We start from the raw sequence: 8,229 nt of genomic DNA, 5'->3' as shown, positions 1-8,229 counted from the left end.
CTACGGTGACCTATAAGATCCTACACTATCCCAGCCCCTTTCTCCTCTCTGAACTCATCTGTGACTTCTCTTGCCCCAATTCCCCCCACTCAGCCACCATCCTTCTGCCACTTTTCAACTACACCATCCATATACCACATCAGGATCTCCGGACCTTCTGTGAAAACTTTCCTCTTGTTAACTGTGCAGCTAACTCCTTCAACTACCTACAGTCTGAGCTCAAATTCTGCCTTATCCACATACCACCCTCAGCCCTGGCATATGCTTTACCCTCTCTGCCTCATTCTTCGCTGTTACCACTCACCACTGTTTACCTCACTGTCTTTTTACTTGTTTATATCTCTTATTGTCTCTGTCTCCAAACAAAATAGAAGCTTAATGTGTGCAGAGAAAATATACTTGAATTTTCTCAACTTAGGAGCATTTGTTTAATATTTTAGAACAGGGCCCCATATTCACTGAATACTTTTGTATACAGATAACTACAATACAGATATAAGGGCTTACTTAAATGAACAAATAATCTTCACTGTGGATCTATAAAGTCAACGATAGCGCTGATTTTTCTATGTTATGGACATCATATTCAATTGATTGTAACTGGAAAACCCATGTTTTTGACTTGTATATTTTAGATACACATGCCCTTTACTTCATGCTATTATATGTATTGATACTTAGCTTCTTCTTAAATCCACAGTTTCTACAAACTCTTCAGACTCCACATTTCAGTGTATCTGCAACTTGGTGCAGATAGTTTTTATATTAAGACACACACAAAAAAATCAACTCTGGAAAAACTTCATTTTAAGGTCACATAAGCTGCCCAGGACAATCATGTTCAGGTTTCAAACAATCGGAAGGGATTTATCCCGATGGCTGACAATGCAGTTTCCAGAGAACCCTTTAAGGAGCAAGACAGCAGCTGTGAAATCTTGGAGTCTCTCCCCTCTCCTCTATGACACCTTGATAAGGCAATTATAGCATAATTGCCTTAACAAGTGGCATTACAGGAAATTATTGTCATTCTCCTGTTAAAATAACACATAATCATCGGCAAGTGAATTCTAGAATCCCCAATCAGCATCTCATTACCTGCAGTTGGCTCTGAAATAAGCGCAATTGGTGGGCAGTAACTGACAAGATACTTGAAGGGGGAAAATACGAAAGAGGACAGTCTGGAAAAGCAACAGGAAGACAACAAAGTTAACCCCCAGTGCTCAAATTTGCAGTTAAACAGCAACGTTTACCGGTCTTTAGAAAATGAGGCAAACCCAGCATCTTCTTTGTTTTCCATAACTATGTTTGCTTCCCTGTCCTGCCATCTTAATGTTTTCCAAGATGGTTACATTCTTTCGTGAAGCAGCAAAGTGTGACGTGATGTTCTGTAAACGGCACCATCCTCTATTGCATGTCACTCAATAAAAAACATCTATTTAAACCATCCACTTCTTGCTACTATAATTTGCTTGCAAATGTTGTTGTATTTCACAACCATAGACACTCCTTAAAAATAAGTCCTTATAAACCATCCAATGTCCCCTAAAGCCTCCATTTTTAATAAGGGTCGTAAAGCAAAGCAGTGGGATTGACAAAAAGGCATGAAGAGGTACCACTTGAAGATTTAAAATTTCTTTAAGGTCAAAAAGTACCAGAACTTATGGAGATGGCCACAGAAGTCAGGAGATACTCTTTCTCTTCCTTATTTCTTCATCAACGACTTTTAAGTTCCTACTATAGTGGATGCAGTCTTGGTGGTAGAGGGTGATGAGGACTAAAAACGTTTATTTTGGAACAACCTAATAGGATATAAGCTCCAATAAGCACAACAGAAGGCTCTGAGTGCAAAGTGCAAAATGAGTTTTGAAACTGATAGTCAACAATAGTTTACATTTTCACTTCCTGGGCCAATTGTGTTGTTTACACATACTTTTTGTTCCTATTCTGTTCTTCGTGGCTACATTCATTCCCCCTTTATTCACTGACTTTTATAGGATATGGGAGAGAAGAATCGAGAGATATGAGGTTTGGAGTAGAGGCAACTTGGAGAACCCCTGGCTTTGGGTAAGTCTGGGCTCAGAAAAACAGGTGAACAATGGTTCCATAAGAAAGCATTGGAACATCCAGGTACAGGACCAGTTCTTATGGAGAAGAATAATTTCATGGGGGAGCTGTTTAGTATAAAGGACCTGTAGGGTCTCAAGAAAAAATGCCGATGGCTGATCTACGGAGAGCTTTGGGCTGAAGATGCTAATCTGGAAATGATATTCACATAAATAACAACTGAAGCCATTGGCTTGCAAAGGCTTTCTGGGAAGACTAAAGAAAACGGGAAGAGAATGACATCAGGGCTGTACATTGTACATTCACTGAACACTCATTACTGAGTAAGAAGCAGGAGAGGATTCAGCAAATGCCGCAGATAGGTCTAAGTGGACGGGCATGGCAAAGTGTGTGTTGGACTTGGCCACCAGAGGGTATCTGTGACCCTGAGAGCACAGGTACAGGAGGGTGAGGGGTAGAGAGTGGGGAGGCATTCTGGGAGCACAGGCAGGAGAGGAGGTAAATAAGATTGAAATGTTGGACTCTTCTAGAAACACCCTTTAAAAACACATTGACCCTGGTTGAAATAATACGGTCAGCACAGAAAAGAAGAAGGAAACAAAAAGGAACACAACTATATTTCTTAGCATATAATTGAAGCTCAGCATTTGGAGAATCAAAGTATATTCTGTTTCACACCAGGGGATCATCATATACTAACTTTTTTGGAGTCTTCCTTATTAATTTAGCAGTAATATACAATGCTTTCCCATATTATTAACGATTTATTTGTTTTTTAAATTTTGCTTCTTTGCTGGCCTCGGGCACCAGTGGGGTGTTACCTTTATGCAAAAGGTAACATAAAGACAATAACAGCAATGGAAAGCATAAATTCCCAAAATGACTATTGAAAGTCATAAGCTGAGCTTGTATGTGTGCATCGATCTATGTATTTATTTGTCAGATTCTATTATGGGCTTCCTGTACTTTCAAAGTCCCTCAATAATCCCTACCAGCTTCTCCTTTTCTGTTCATAAATGCCAAGGCCAGATTCTTTCTTAAACACAGTGAAACTCTCCGGGTTATCTACTTTCTTAAACACAGAAACTCTCTGGGTTATCTACTTTACATATTGGATTGCGTATTAGAATAACTGCAGAAAACGTTTTGCTGCTAGAAGAAAATTTTAGAATTCTCATTCAGCAGGTATATAAATAGCTAATTTTATATCCAATTATATGTGTATTACTTGATAAATGCACTTTTTCAAAGTTGAATGGTCTTTCCCAGTTATACATTTTTATTCCATAAATAGTACCTCCCAGAGCATTCTGGTGAAGGCAACCTTGAATATGTTGCAGGATTTGGTTAGTTGTTACTTTACTTAAAGATGTCCCATCTATCCAAGTAATTAAAGTTGTGCTGTGTTTCTCTTTTTCATGTTTTGAGAGATTGTCACATGAGGATTAATCCAGTTCCATAAAAGAAGTTGTAAGTCTTCACCATTTTTCCAGTGATCTGTTGTAGTTTGTGTCATGTGGAAATTACAATTTCTTTGACAGATGAAAGAAGCCAATTTGGCATAGCAACCTGAGAAGGAACTTAAGTGCAGAGCTATTCTTAGATGAAATCTCTGACAATTTTTTTCAATATTTTCTTGTTTTTTTCCAGATTTTTACTTTTCTGAAATAATTTCACTACTCATATGTTTTCTAAAAAAAAAACCATAAAATTTACAAAAATTATGTTCATAAGCATAGAGTTGGGCAGTGTTTTCCTGTAAATATCCTCCCTGGATATTGTTTTCTGTTACAGTTTAAGAATAAAAGTGTGGACAGTGTGAGGAAATTCCATGCTGTTCTCTAGTGCTGTGTTCATTCTTGCGCAGACAGGTAGGACATCCTGATGCTTAAAATGATGGATTCATCAACCAGACCTGCTAGGTCCAGTGCAGGCTGCATTTCTAGGTCAGGTGCCCTCAGCTCCCTGGGTCTCAGGGTCCTCATCTGTAAGACCGGGATGGTCATGGCAGTGAGATCACGGGACTGTGGTGAGGACGAACTCGGTAACGCGTGCCTAGCACTGAAAACCATGCCCCATATGTCTACCACCCTTCCAGTAAATGTGACTTGTCAGTCCCATCAAAATGGCATCAAGCAACTTGATGATATGCTTGCTCTCTTTGCCAAATGTAGGCATGCATTCTCTTCCAAAGGAAGGTTTGTGGGCAATTCAAAAGAATAAATTTGCAAAAGGTAACATAAAGACAATAACAGCAATGGAAAGCATAAATTCTCAAAATGACTATTGAAAGTCATAAGCTGAGCTTGTATGTGTGCATCGATCTATGTATTTATTTGTCAGATTCGATTATGGGCTTCCTGTACTTTCAAAGTCCCTCAATAATCCCTACCAGCTTCCCCTTTTCTGTTCATAAATGCCAAGGCCAGATTCTTTCTTAAACACAGTGAAAACACTCCTCCTGTTTCCATTTGAAGAGACAGCCTTCCTGGGGGGTGATTCTCACTTTATTCTCCTCAAAAGACGTGGCCCTCGGGCAGTGGCAAACAAAGCAAGCCCTCACCTTCTAAATAAACAAGTTATGCTCTCCGAGTTGCTGGGACCCACTGCAGATGGACGGGCTGGAAACGTGGAGAGAGAAGGTCACGGGCGCCAGAATAAGTCTACGGAGCCATGAGGACCTGCTGCAGGCTTGCAGGCTCCAACACTGATACCGAAGAGCAGAGTTCGGTCAACCCGGCACCTCTGTGCCCCTCCTTCCAGATGAGAAGGAGGAAATAAAGCCTAAATCAAGTCCGAAGAAGTTTAAACAGTAAACCCCTGAATAACTGAGCAGCCATGGGACATAAAGACTCAGACTCCAAACACCACGAACGGAGAAGCGAGCGGACATGTCAGGATCTCTCGGGGGACACGGGGTCTCTCATGCAGACTGGCACCATCAGTAAAGAAATGATCACAAATGTTCGTGATAACCAGGTTGATTAGAAAGAGGAAGAACACCAACATGTTTGAATGCCGAGCTCTGCAAGAGAGCTTTAAAACTTAGGTCTTACCAGGGAAGGAAAATAGATTGGCATACATCCAAGTTCATGGTGGCGGGGGTGGGGGCTGGGGGGGAGGGGTGTGTGTGTGTGTGTGTGCAGGGGGAAGATTATCTGCAAAACAACGTAACAGCAAACAGACGAACAGAATCTTGTCTTTGATCCTGATACATTGTGTTCTACTCCTGATGTTAAAAGAACTGTGATTAACTAAGAATTGATTACATCAGTTCTCTGAAAAGGCCCACAAAGTCCCATACGCGCTCTCATGGTGAATAGCAAGCTGTTTGTTTTGTGATTTGGCTCATTAATATAAAATGTTTGACTTAATTTGTGAAAGCTCGAATTAGGGGTTTATTTTCATTCTTTACCACATACGCCAACACTGTCCCATCCCTATGTGGCCAGCCAGCAGTGGGACTGCTGATTTCCAGTTCTGTCTGCGACCCCGTGACCACATCTGCCTCCTCCTCAGGTGCAAGAGCCAAGGAACAAACACACAGGCTGCAGTCACTGGGTCCACACCCGCACTAACCCACCACCGCAGGGTCCCCTGGCTCTCCACCTGGCTCTCCGCAGCCTCTCCCGGTTGGTTCCAGATTGAGGCAAGGAGGGAGGTGCTACTTTTTGGAACCCCTCAAACCTTCACGGCATGCGTGAGGGATGTGTATTCCAAACGCCGTTTTCAAATTCAATCTCGGCCATACAGAGGTTTTATTGTAGAGGAACCGACTCCTCTGTGAGAATAAAACCACCTCACATGAGGACTGCGTGAGCAAACCCTCTTAGATATTTCTGGTAATTTTTATCTTTCTTTTTAGGTTTTCACAGTTTGAATCCCTTTTCAGTAAGTATATACAAAATCCTCTTTTTCTGCTTCTTTTTTTTTTTTTTTTTTTTAAGATTTTACTCAGTTCATTTGACAGAGAGAGAGAGCACAAGCAGGGGAGAGGAGCAGAGGGAGAAGCAGACTCCCTGCTGAGCAGAGAGCCTGACGCAGGACTCGATCCCAGGACCCCAGGATCATGATCTCCGCAGAAGGCAGACGCTTAACCAGCTGAGCCACCCAGGTGCCCCTGTTTCCTTTGTTTCACATGAAACAAGCTCTTCAATTAGAAACAAGGCAAAATTAACAGATGTAAGTTCATACAGAGCAAACAAAAATAATGGGATTGCTACGACGCCTACATTTGATCCTACAAAAATTACACTTTGGTTCCCCAGGACTGATGCCAATTTCTGGGCACGCTGTGTGGTTTCTTCTTCCAAACCACTACCTGCACCCAGAAGTGGGACCAGAAGAGATTGTTAATATCGCCAAGATCTGAGAGGGAAAAGGTGGGTATAACCGACTCTCTTAAGCCCCAATCAAGATCTGCACGGTTACATCCTTTCTAACCCCACACCCCAGCCCTAGACCTTGCCTGCTGTGGAGACAGATTCCGGGGGCCGAGGACTAGGCAGGACTCCCTGCCAGCCTCAGAATTGCAGAGTCTAGACCCACCGAGGCACATACATTGCCGGGGACTGCCTGGACATGGGGCTGGTACATTGTGGAAATGCAGGACACTTCACACCCCATGGAGTGTGGGAGAAGGCACTCAAAGATAAAGTATTCTCCCATCTTGTCCACCGAGGGACCGTCCCATCATGTGGCAGGTCACAGGACCCAGAGCTGGATGCCTCTGACACTGAGAAGTCAGCTGGTCTCATGCAAAGGGCAGCCAGCCTGGAACTGTGTCCCCGCGCATTTGATCTTCCTACATGCTTGTCTCACTTCCCATGGCCTCACGCGTGCTGCCTGGGTTTGCACTCACCTCTACAGTGTTAGTATGCAAGATTTTGCCTCTGTCCATTTTCTAGAGAACGTGCTATAAGAAAGTAATATTTTTTTAAGTTTTATTCATCAAAGAAAAACAGGCCTTTTAAAAAATTATGTGAAATTAGCCTAAACTTACTTATTTATTAAATGGAATACTGAAGCATGCACTTCAGAATTTCTGAAGTTTTTTCCCATAATATGTGCACTTTGAAAAGACATGTGAACTATTCAAGCACTTTATTGGTCTCTTGTTACCCATGATGAGCCAATATTTACCATATAATTATTTACGGCTTTGCTAATAATACGGGAACTAATAAAAATCTTTGTGTAGGCAGAGTAATTACATTGGGTCACTTTGAAGATTATATTATTAGTTGGCCTCCAGCAGGTGTTCATTTCATCTGATTTATATCATTTTTACTTATGTCTGTTACATTTCATCAAAGCATAGTAATTATGTAAATAGCAAAGTAAATTCTGCAGAATAACATAAAATGATAATCATAGGCTTGGTGAACATACGAATAAGGTACCAGTCCTCTATTCTCATGGTACAATAAACAAATATCTGAGAACTCTTCCCTATAAGTTACAGAACAGAGACATTGGCGAATGTTAAACACACAATACATATAAATAGAAAATAGAATTTATTATTCTGCTCACTTGAAAAATACATTGTTCCATTTATCAATATAAAATCATTAGATTTAAACACTTATCTGGGATGTGTGAAAGAAATATTTTTTTTAGGCTTGATTTAAAATTATCAGCCATGATTTTGCCTGCTCTTCTTGCTCTCATTGTTCAGTGCCAAATGTAATGCATTTCTGGGAGCCAACAACTCTTACACAGTCTCAGAAAAATAAAACTTGCTACAGATGAGACACGTTGTATTACGTTTCAGACTTAATTTTTGCACCATAATGTCAGCAATATATTCTGCTGTTGATACAGATTTTCCTTTCGTATATGTAGTCAATTTTTAATTGGATTTTGTTTTATTCTTAAGGTGGGTTGTTTTTGGAGGCATCAAGTGTTGGTCATATCATGAAACTGGGAAATAAGATCATCACATGGAACATCACCCAAATTCAGAAAATCAACAGTTCCATGAAAAATAGGACTAGATTACATTGTCCAACAGAAAACAGACTATAAATCATTGTTATTAAGTGAGCCAACACATAGATTTGTTTCCATTATCAGCAGATCACTCAGGAGACGAGACAAAAAATGAAATATCTCCTCCTTCAATCTGTGTTACTCCTTCCCCCTGCTTGCATGAGCTCTCCA

This window comes from Mirounga angustirostris, unplaced genomic scaffold (genome assembly GCF_029215605.1).
Source record: "Mirounga angustirostris isolate CCGP_5_RB_7025 unplaced genomic scaffold, mMirAng1.0.hap1 SCAF_5, whole genome shotgun sequence".
Lineage (NCBI taxonomy): Eukaryota > Metazoa > Chordata > Mammalia > Carnivora > Phocidae > Mirounga > Mirounga angustirostris.
The sequence above is the reverse complement of the archived record's forward strand: the minus strand, read 5'-3'. Positions refer to the sequence as shown.